Consider the following 12,082-nt stretch of genomic DNA (forward strand, 5'->3'; position numbering starts at 1 on the left):
CAATTATGCTCAATATAGTCTCGATTCCTTCTAAAATGTTCTACAACCCCAAAGTGCCTGGTTTCGTAGAGTCCTTTGATCAGTTATCAACAGGCCCTTCTTGAGTGTCCTTCCTTTAAGGCAGGAGCCACGGGTCGTCGAGAGTCAGTTAAGAAAAGGGGGAACACTGTAATTGCAGCAGCAGCTTTGGTTCTTGTGGTGCTCGTTGACGATCGGTCGAAACGTCGTTGCAGCAAAGAGTTAATGAAGAACTTTGGCCCAGCAAGGGTGTCGAGTGATCAGCATCTCTGCGGTTTTCGGATGGCGAGAAACACACCAGCAGATTCTCCTCAGTCGTCGGCGGCCTTGACTTTGTCCGGCAGGATGAAAGCGGTCGACAATGATTAGCAAGGAAGTCCTTGTTTCAATGTTCTTAGGCAAATAAGCACTGCGGCTCTGGTCGGCAACGGTGGTTGTCGACAGTGATGGACTTCAATTTCTGGGTGCTTCACTTCGTGATTCCGCAGCGGTTCCTGTCTCAGGTCGGCAGCCTTTCCAGGGTCTGACTTCCAGGGAGCTTTGGAAAACATCAGCTGGTGCACGATGGTCCCTCGTAGCTCGGGGAGTTGTCTCCTAGCCAGGTCCTCTCTTGGATCAGTTTCCTGAAGGCACAGCAGCTTTCAGATTCAGCAGAGGGAACAGCGTTTCACCTTCTTCTTCCGGCTCGGCTTCGAGAGTAAGCATCAAGTATCAACTTCAGGTTCTGAACGAATTCTAGCAGTGAGAGGCACCAGATATAATGTTTGGTCTCTCATTCATTCTACTGGGTCACACTCAGGCAACCAATCACTCAGAAGGGCATTCAGGCAGTCAGGCAGCCAATCAGTCATTGTGTCGAACACCAGATACTAGACATCCATAACATGAAATGCGTATTTGTCACACACTCCATTCACCCAGGTCCCACCCCACGGGCGTACCCACATCATACAGTCAGTGGAAAGGCTCCAGCTAGACTGGCCTGGACTTCCCCACACTACTGTATATGGTACTTCCACCCAACAGCTAGTCAGGGGGAAGGGACAGAGTCATGGTTTCCCGGGACTTCGGAAAACATAAGGTAACAGGCGATAAAGAGCAAAAGGCCACAGGGGTCATCTTGTTTCCAATCAGGAATCAACTGATTCCAATGGCAGCGCCTGGGTATCCCCAAAATGGAGGATACTCAGAGCACCTTTCACTTTCAAATTCAGTATGGAGCTGCCACCAGCCCATACCCTGCTCTGGGGGCCACACACAGGTGCCCACAAACATACACTAGGAGTACAGGGTTGTACCCCTACCCATGGGTGCCATAAGGGTATCCCATGGGTCTGTTCACAAGAACCAAAAAGAAGAAGAGCTACACTGCCAGGAGTCCCACATGAACACCTGTGGCGAAAACAAGATAGAACATACATGACAAAGCCACAAAGGACAAGGATATGGAAGTCCTGTCCCTCCAATGCATTCCCAGCATCACACACCCCCCTAGTGCAGAATGGTGAGTCCTTTGTCAGGTAAGTATAGTTCTGAGAGCACAAAAAACATCTACCTACTAAACAAAGTATGTTTAGGACAGAGTGTTAGAGTGAGAGTGAGTGTGAGAGTGAGTGAGTATATGAGAGTGAGTGTGAGTGTGTGAGTGTGAGTGAGTAAAAGTGAGAGAGTGTGTGTGAGAGTGTGTGAGCGTAATTGTGAGTGCATGTGAGTGTGTGAGAGTACGAGAGAGTGAAAGTGAGATTCTGAGTATGTAAGCAAGTATGAGAATGTGTGTGTAAGTGTGAGGATGTGTGGGTGTGAGAGTGTGAGTGTGTGAGAGTGTGTGTGAGAGTGAGAGAGTGTGTAAGAGTGTGTGACTGTGTGAGAGCATGTAAGAGTTTCTGAGAGTGTGTGAGAGTGGGGGAGAGTGTGTGTGTGTGTGAGTGTGTGTGTGTGTGAGTGTGAGGGTGTGTGAGAGTATGAGAATGTGAGAGTTTGGGTGAGTGAGTGTAAGAGTGGGGATCTTGAGAGTGGGTGAGCAAGTGTAAGTGTGAGGGTGTGTGTGAGAGTGTGAGTCAGAGTGTGTGTGTGTGAGAGTGTTAGTGTGTGTGTGTATGTGAGAGAGTGTGCTTGTGAGTGTGAGAGTGTGTGAGAGTGTGAGAATGTGAGAGTGAGGGTGAGTGAGTGTGAGAGTGTGTGAGTGTGAGGGTGTGAGAGTGTGCAAGAGTATGAGAGAGTGAAAGAGAGAATGTGAGAGTGAGAGTGAGTGAGCATGTATGTGAGAGTGTGAGAGTATGTGAATGTACGTGTGAGGGTGTGTGAGTGAGAGTGAGAGAGTGTGAGTGAGTATGAGTGTGTGTGAGAGTGTGTGAGTGTGTGCATGTGCATGTGAGAGTGTGTGAGAGAGAGTGTGAGAGAGTGAGTGTGAGAGTGAGGGCGTGAGAGTGTGTGACTGTAAGTGACAGTGTGAGAGAGAGTGTGAGAGTAAGAGTGTGTGTGAGTGTGTGAGTATTTGAGTGTGTGAGTGAGTGTGTGAGTGAGTGTGAGAGTGTGAGTGAGAGTCTCTGAGAGTGAGTGTGAGAATTTGTGAGTGAGTGTGTGAGTGAGAGAGTGTATGAGTATGAGAGTGTGAGAGAGTGGGAGATTGTGAGAGAGTGTGAGACAATGTGATTGAGAGTGAGGGTGGAATTGAAACTGTGAGAGTGAGGGTAAGAGTGTAAGCATAAGAGTGTGTGTGTGTGAGCTAGTGTGTGTGTGTTGCAATTATTCCTCCCCACATGTATTAAATAAATACTTAAGCAAGTGTTTAAACCCAACCCCAAATGGGCCAGGGGTAACAGGTGGAAGGACTTTTAATGAGAACTGAGAAGAAGAAACCAGCAAGAAACAATCTCAAGGGGAAGTGAGGCATTCTCCTAACTTTAGTTGTTAGAATAGCGGTAGGGTCAGTTAGACTTAGTTTGGACCATGGACACTTTTCTTTTGGACATTCACAAGACGACTTATGAGCACCTTAGTTAGCTTAATAGGCAGGGAACGCCCCATAGTGACGGTGACAGCTAGGCGTTATATTTATTCTTTAATGGATACATCATTGAAATGTCCTCCAAGTGTCAGTGTCCCCCTTCTGATTCACCACATAAGCAAAGCGAGTTTCGGGTCATCCGGGATAGGTTCGTCCAGCGTGTGGGATATGCATATGAATTGTACACAAACATCTGCGAACTTTGGGCAAAGCTAAATGGTTTGATAGATGGTACCAATTGCAACGTGGCAACGTAAACAATTAGGGTTCCACACCCGACCACATCTAAACAGCAGGTACAGGGTATAATAAACCATGTGGAAGATTTTTAACTGGATCGGCAGGAATCAGACGGTGACAGCTATTTCCCATGGCACCATCAAAGCCTCTCGCCAGTCCCCTGCCTCAATGGGGCTGATATCAAGTTGCCATTTCTGCTTATGTTTCCTTAAAAGGGATTTGGCTAAAATTAGGCACAACCTGATGTTTGCATAGCGTGTCTAAATTGAGAATATCATAAGTCATCTATAAGTGTCAACCCAAAGCTGTGCTGCATTTCCATGAATGTTTGCAGGTGGGCCCTAAGGATCACCTCCCTGACGAGGCATATACCTTTCCCCAGCCATTAGTTAGCAGATTCTTATTTCCTGAGCTCAGGCAGGTTGCTATTATTCAAGAGAGGGCTTCCAGGATGACTGGGTCCCACCCATCCCACTGCTTTGGTAGCAGCCTTGTTTACTCAGACCACCTGCTGTGAGTCAATTGGCATGCTTGCAATATAATTATTATTATTATAAAGTGTCTGGAGAGGGGCAGTTTGTGATAGCCAGTCAAGTTCTATTCTGCTATGAGTGATCACTGTGTAGCCATTTGTTAGCAATTGCCAGATGGGATTCTCAGTACTATTTCTGGAGATAGGGGATACCCATTCCGCCCTCCCACATAGAGCTATAGAAAGCGTGGAATGCAATCCTAGGCTGTGATCCGCGCCAGGGAAGCTGTCTCAGAGCCCACTTATTTTATTAAATTCACCCTGTGACCAGGGTATTCTGAAGAATATACAGACATCTAGGGAGAGTCATCATCTTAAACATAGATGCACACCCAAGCAAAGTAAGAGGGAGAACCACCCAACATGTAATATCAGCGAGAAATCGATTTGTGTTTGCTGTTAGGTGATCTTTAAGGAAGGTGCATGGGTCCTGGCATATCTGATGCCGAGATATTTCAACGAGTCTGTGGGAGGTAAAAATCTACAATCCAACGGTATTGCCTCCGGTCCTTCCTGGATCGGGAACACTAATGATTCATTCCTGTTGACACAGAGCATGCGGAATCGTTCTTAGATTTACACAATTTTGATAACTCTGGGGCTAAACATCCGTGGTTCAACCATATACAATAATAAATCATCTTTGTACAATGATATTCGACCCTCGCATTCCGATGGCCAATCCTTCCAGTATGAGATACCCCTATATCCAGATCACTAGGGGTTTCATAGCCAAGATAAAAAGCAACTGAGAGAGGGGCAGCCCTGTCACGTTCCACGCTCCATACGGAAGCAATGGGAAGCCCGACCATTAATTCCATGGGGTGCTTATACAACAACTCGACCCATTGCAAAAATATTGGTCCAAATACCATTGTAGCCAGCACTGCCCAGGTAAATTCCAACCAGACCGTATCGAACGCCTGTTCAAAATGGATTCCCACCACAGCAAGAGGGTCCAGAATGTGCCCTGCTCGATCTAGGGCAATATGTAGCCTGCATATATTCATATGAGTAGCCTGTTGTTCTGATCAGGGTGAATCAATCAAGGCAAAACATTCAGCAATCTTCTGGCAAGAGGTCTAGCCAGTACTTTCGCTTCTATGTTAATGAAAGATATCACCTATAAAGGCACAATCATCCAGTGGCTTGTCTTTCTTGGAAAGAATGACTATATGCGCTTGATGCAGATCAAGGGGGAGTTCACTGTTCTCCTTGCTTCCCCCAATCATGGAGACGCTAGGTTTGGATATCAGTTTCACAGGGAATGCAAAAACCGAGCTTCTTATTTTGAGCACCCCACAAAAACTGAAAAATCTTGACGCTAGCTACAACAAATGTATCATTGCTCAACACTTTATTTCTGTTTCAAAAACTGTCAAGCCTTTGGGTGTTTCCCCCCACCCCCAATTATCATTCAATCATCAAGTCAGTTATCTAAAATCATCTTGCTGCTATTATATACAGTTACTCTGCATATCCGCCCTTTCTTGTCTAAAATAAATCTCACTATGATAGCAACCGCTATTATATATTGAAAACTAGATTTTTGCAACAGCCTTTTAATAGGCACCTCTCAGACAAACGTAAGAAAATTGCAGGTAATCCAAAATGGGGCTGTACGTGCTGCCTGTGGTCTTAAACGCAAGGAACACGTTACGGAAGCCAGAAGGTGCTTACACTGGCTGGCTATTCAACACCGACTTCCAGCACAAGGGCTCAGTCACAGTATTCAAGTGTCTTCTTGACGAAGCTCCCTCCTACTTGATTACCAGGATTACAAAGGAACCTATCGAATGTTCTCTGCGTTCTTATGACACCACGCAACCACGCTCCACCCTCAAGAAAATTGGCGGTGCCCGTTTCAATTCCTGGGCACCCTCTCTATGGAATGCAATCCCCAAAAACCTAGCTGACAGTGATTCAACAGTCCCATTTAAGAAGCACCTGAAAATGTTCTTGTTTGATGCTGAATGCGGTTGATTGACTCTATCTCACCCCTTTATTCCCTAATAAGCCTCCTTCATATACTTTTTCTCTCCAAAATGTTACCTGCTTTTTAGGGTTTCATTACTTGCCTCTCCTATAACTGTCTTCTATGTGATTCTCCTGTGGGCACCCCCGAGGCCTTCGGGTTAGTGATGCAATAGAAAAAACTAGATAGATAGATAGATAGATAGATAGATAGATAGATAGATAGATAGATAGATAGATAGATAGACAGATAGATAGAAAGGTAGATAGATAGATAGATAGATAGATAGATAGATAGATAGATAGATAGATAGATAGATAGATAGATAGATAGATAGATAGATAGATAGATAGATAGATAATCCATTAAGTCCCACGAACTTAGCCAATTATAGCGACATTATCGCTGCTGCAACTTCCTCCTCCATACTAGGACACACCACTGGGAGACTGTGAGAGAGGGAATAGAAAGCTCTTTCAAGAGGTCCATGTATCGTGGTTCATTTTGATCAGCAGGCACCCCATACAACTTTGCAAAGTAAAGGCAAGCTCCTATGACCATACCATCTTACTGCGCCAGAAAAAAATAATGAACAAGAATTGCTGGATCAGAATGAAGTTGTGTAAAGGGGAAGTTTAATTAACTTTGCCCTATAGATAACACGTGTTTCGGCATAGTGCCTTTATCAAATCAGGGCATTTCCATTGATGTTTGTCATGAGCATGACTGAGTAGGTAATAACTGGGTTCAATCCCAAGCTGCAAATAGCCTTGCCGCGTCCCGCATCCTGCCGAAAATGGCGTCATTTCGGCAGGACGCGGGACGCGACAAGGCTATTTGCAGCTTGGGATTGAACCCAGTTATTACCGACTCAGTCATGCTGGGTGGCCTCTACCAAGTTAGCGAGCATGGAATCCAGCAGCTGACTGCGAATGGTGGTTAAAGCTTCCTCGACATCTGACACTCTGGTTTCTACCTCGCCCATCCGGCCTGTTATTTTATGGAGATCTTGCACGCATTTGAGTCAGAGCTTTTTGCGAGTGCTTTTTAGCTGGAGAGACTGCACCGCTATTGTTGGATCCTCACAGACTGTCAAGAGAATCAAACTGGGGCATTTACTATTGGACTTTGGTACGCTGCTCATATTACACCTAAGAACACCACTGAATATTTTATAACAGAATGCTTTGTAAAACTAAATTTATATTATTTATTTTGTAGATTTTGACTAGGCTGCGCCTCCATTTCCCAGCTGCCACACAAATACTGGGACCCACGTGTATTTGCACGCGCGCATTTGTGTGAGTGCTTTTTGTGAGTGCTGTTTAGCTCGAGAAACTGCACTGCTTTTGTTGGATCCTCACAGACTGTCAAGAGAATCAAACTGGGGCCTTTACTATTGGACTTTGATTTTGACTAGGCTCCGCCTCCATTTCCCAGCTGCCCCACAAATACTGGCACCCGCACGCATTTGTGCACGCGTGCTTTTGAGTGAGTGCTTTATGCGAGTGCTGTTTAGCTGGAGAGACTGCACTGCTATTGTTGGATCCTCACAGACTCTGTCAAGAGAACCAAACTAGGACCTTTACTATTGAACTCTGGTACGCTGCTCATATTACACCTAAGAACGCTACTGAATATTTTATAACAAAAACGCTTTGTAAAACAAAATTTATATTATTTATTTTGTAGATTTTGACTAGACTCTGCCTCTATTTCCCAGCTGCCCCACAAATACTGGGAGCCGCGCTCATTTGCACGCACGCATTTGAATGAGAGCTTTTTGCAAGTGCTGTTTAGCTGGAGAGACTGCACCGCTATTGCTGGATCCTCACAGACTGTCAAGAGAATCAAATTGGGGCCTTTACTATTGGACTTTGGTACGCTGCTCATATTACACCTAAGAACGCTACTGAATATTTTATAACAAAACACTTTGTAAAACTAAATTCATATTATTTATTTTGTAGATTTTGTCTAGGCTCCGCCTCCATTTTCCAGCTGCCCCACAAATACTGGGACCTGCCTGCATTTACGCGCGCGCATTTAACTGAGTACTTTTTGTGAGTGCTGTTTAGCTGGAGAGACTGAACCGCTATTGTTGGATCCTCACAGACTGTCAAGAGAATCAAACTGGAGCATTTACTATTGGACTTTGGTACGCTGCTCATATTACACCTAAGAACGCCACTGAATATTTTATAACAGAATGCTTTGTAAAACTAAATTCATATTATTTATTTTGCAGATTTTGACTAGGCTCCTCCTCCATTTCCCAGCAGCCCAACAAATACTGGGACCCACGCACATTTGCTTGCGTGCATTTGAGTGAGTGCTTTTTGCGAGTGCTGTTTAGTTGGAGAGACTGCACTGCTATTGTTGGATCCTCACAGACTGTCAAGAGAATAAAACTGGGGCCTTTATTATTGGACTTTGGTACGCTGCTCATATTACACCTAAGGACGCTACTGAATATTTCATAACAAAAACGCTTTGTAAAACTAAATTTATATTATTAATTTTGTAGATTTTGGGGCTTTTTGGGGATTTTTGGGCTCCACCTCCATTTCCCAGCTGCCCCACGTGCATTTGCACGCGCATTTGAGTGAGTGCTTTTTGAGAGTGCTGTTTAGCTGGAGAGACTGCACTGCTATTTTTGCACCCTCACAGACTGTCATGAGAATCAAACTGGGCCCTTTACTATTCCTCGACATCTGACACTCTGGTTTCTACCTCGCCCATCCGGCCTGTTATTTTATGGAGATCTTGCACGCATTTGAGTCAGAGCTTTTTGCGAGTGCTTTTTAGCTGGAGAGACTGCACCGCTATTGTTGGATCCTCACAGACTGTCAAGAGAATCAAACTGGGGCATTTACTATTGGACTTTGGTACGCTGCTCATATTACACCTAAGAACGCTACTGAATATTTTATAATAAAACGCTTTGTAAAACTAAATGTATATTATTTATTTGGTAGATTTTGACTAGGCTCTGCCCCCTTTTCCCAGCTGCCCCACAAATACTGGAACCCTCGCGCGTTCATTTGAGTGAGTGCTGTTTAGCTGTTCAGCTGCTCAGCAAACAGCACTTGCGCTCCCCCGACAACGATAGTTTTTTTTTGCTTTACTGTTTGCATACATTCCTCCATTATTTAAATTATGGCCGTATAAACTCTGAAAACGAAAATGCCCTCCGACGCTGAAATATTTCTTTAAGATACGTGCCTGCTTCCATTGAAGAGGACACTAACAGATGAAGGGTGTTGCGTATTAAAAGTAAAATTGATTGCATCAAATCCGTCGGCGCTGACGTAAGATTGTTTTGGCCAATGCGTTTGCCGGCTACCCAGATGAAGTCAGCTGAAATCCAAGATAATAGGGCACCAACCTTACCTTCCATGCCAATGCTTAACAAACAAACATGCTTGACGGTGCCTGAAACGACCTCAACGTAGCCTGCAGTCCTGCCGAATGATGACTTTTTATCGTCATTACAAACACATGGCAAAGGTAACACAGCACAATCTTCACCCTCCAGTTTAATCATTAATAAACAACCAGGTTTGATGATACTGATACCATTGCTGAAGGACGACGGATTATCGTCCTTACAAATATCTGATGAAGATCAATTGACTTGGCAGACTCAGCTCTGTTTAACTAACAATTCCAGAGCACAAGCAAATGAGTTTGACTCTCGCATGGCTGAAAAAGCAATCTCACCTATTATGATCCATACTCAAATACACAAAATAGATCATTCCTGCATACCAGCATTATACTCACAAATACTTATGAATAATTTAAATGAGTGAGTTACTGAATTACTCACTTCCAAAACCCTCTATGGTGGCAAATAGTATATCAATGCCTCTCACCAATGAAACACCTGTAACAGAAAACAAAATGGATGACGCTTTGTGTCATTTAGTACCAGAAACCCAGCTGATTGCATCTAATACACAGGTGGCTGACCTGTCTCATTCTCTTATCATGTATCCCATATCGCCTAATTCTCCATTAAACTCGGCAGCATCTTCATCAATGTCTTTTTTGAGACCTACCCCGAGGCCATCGTTTAGTTTAAAGCAACTGCCCATTCCTGCATATGAAATTACATTAGCAGCCATGAATAATGGACTTTTTAGTCTAACTAAATTATATGAGATACAGGAAAAAAAATCTGACCAGCATACAGATTTGCTAAAAGCGTTATTTAAAAAAAATAGGCTACATTGCTTATGCTGTAAGCCAACAAAAATGTTAATTACAAGAAATTGGTTGCAATACGTCCCAATCTTTTTCCTCTGTTCCAACCACACTGGGGGATGGTCAGGCATCACCTATACTTGTTGAGAATGAGGAGGCTGGTCCTCCCATAACATTGGGTAAAACGCTTGACATACCAATCATTGTGGAAATTGAAGATACACAAAAATGTCAAGTTGTGCACATTGGTGACCAGACAACTACAGAAACTGAAACTATCATAGTGGAAAACAAAATAACACAAGAACTGATGTTTGAGGTGTTCCAGAAAATCAAGGACAAAAAAGAAATCAAAACGAGGCAAAATGCCGGATGTAAGGAAGAAAACTATTAAAAAAGCCTCCAATTCAAAAGCAAAGAAATGTATTGGTGCCTTAACTACCCGCCCCCCCCTTCGACAAATAACCTGCACCTATGAGGATAAAACCAACTCAATCACCCTAAAGGAGCCAATTATCCAAGAATCTCAGATTATAGAGACTGATACCCCTACTTGTGATATTAACTCTCCTCTCTTGGAGACAAATAGAGCCCATGATGAAGAAGAACATTATATGTTAAACTATTCAACTTACTCTGTCTCCTCGCTAACAATCGATAGTATCTCCCAAATGGCGGCCTATCGATAAATATCAAATGATATAACAAGACCCCTCATGTTTAATCAGAGTGTTAAAAAATAAAATGTTCCTAACTTTGAAGCAAAGAAGAACTTGCGCTATTCGAAACAATAAACCTAAAAGTAACGAGGTTAGTTCGAAAGTAATAATCAACAGGGACACCTTAGCGTCTCAATCACAAAAAACAAAAACCATGTGGAACTAAATGCACCTATATCTCCGAATGGTGGATCTTCGAAATCAAGAGATACCAACTTAAGATGAACAGACATGCTCATGTTAACAATGAGAGATAGACATCGTAGAGACACCTATCCCAATCAATCTATAATATTTGCCCCCTTTAAAATGATTCCTAAATTTAAAGACTATCGAAATTTACAATATTGAATCTTTATATATCTACAACTCCAGAAAGATGGATACTATCTCCTTAGTTGTCCCAAAACAAAAAGCAATGGTGTCCACGGTCAGTGGAACACCTGCGTCCCATGTACACTCTGGGTTTTGTAAAAAACAATGCTTGTAAACTACTAAGATTCGTATAGCCAATAATAAATAAAAAGTGGAGTATACACTTATCTTATTCCAACACAAATTATTTCATAGATTCTATTTTCAGATTATATAGAAATGTATAGTAATAGGTTTTTTTGGTGAGTTCATATTACAATATTTCATTCATATTGTTCATAATGCATATCACAATCTTTAATGCAAAAATCATCAAAGAAATAAAAAAAAAGTATTAACAATAATGAGCTCAACTCGTTTCGGGATTTGGATCCCTTCGTCAGGAGCAAAAATTCATCTAGTCCTCTTATTCATTTTCATAACTCTGTCTGTAAGGTCTGTATGATGGGGTGAGAGAAGACAATTAACATAGAGTTCATTAGCTACTGTCTTCTTATTTTGAATTCTTCATATTTTACATTATACTCTGTACATTTGTGTAGTCCGACCTCTCCTGGTGCCGTCTGGAAGTCACAATATAATTGCCAAGGATGGGTTCCTAAATCTTCTTCCGTGGGAGGGGCGTGGTATCACCCAGCTTCTAATGCCCTAAAAGAATTGGTAGTTTTTATAAGAGTATGGTGATCCCCAGTATCACTTAGCTCAATATCAACAATGGTATTTGTTATTATGTTTATAAAGAAAATATGGAGCCAACCTTTTGGGCAGGTGCGGTGTGAAAGGAATGTTGCGTTCAGTGCGATTATTACACTGTAATTCCAACTTAAATGTCGGAAAACAGCTTCTCGTCAGTATGGCCTGGCTTTTCTGTACTTTCTCTATGTAACAAAGTTACAAAGATAGTCTAAGTCTGAAATATTATACAGCAAACCAATTGTATTAGTTCCCATTTTTTCTTGATCAAGCATGTTATCTGATGACTTTGACTTGAATATTTCAACTTATAT

Source organism: Ambystoma mexicanum, chromosome 2q (genome assembly GCF_040938575.1).
Source record: "Ambystoma mexicanum isolate Mex_15411 chromosome 2q, UKY_AmexF1_1, whole genome shotgun sequence".
Taxonomy (NCBI): domain Eukaryota; kingdom Metazoa; phylum Chordata; class Amphibia; order Caudata; family Ambystomatidae; genus Ambystoma; species Ambystoma mexicanum.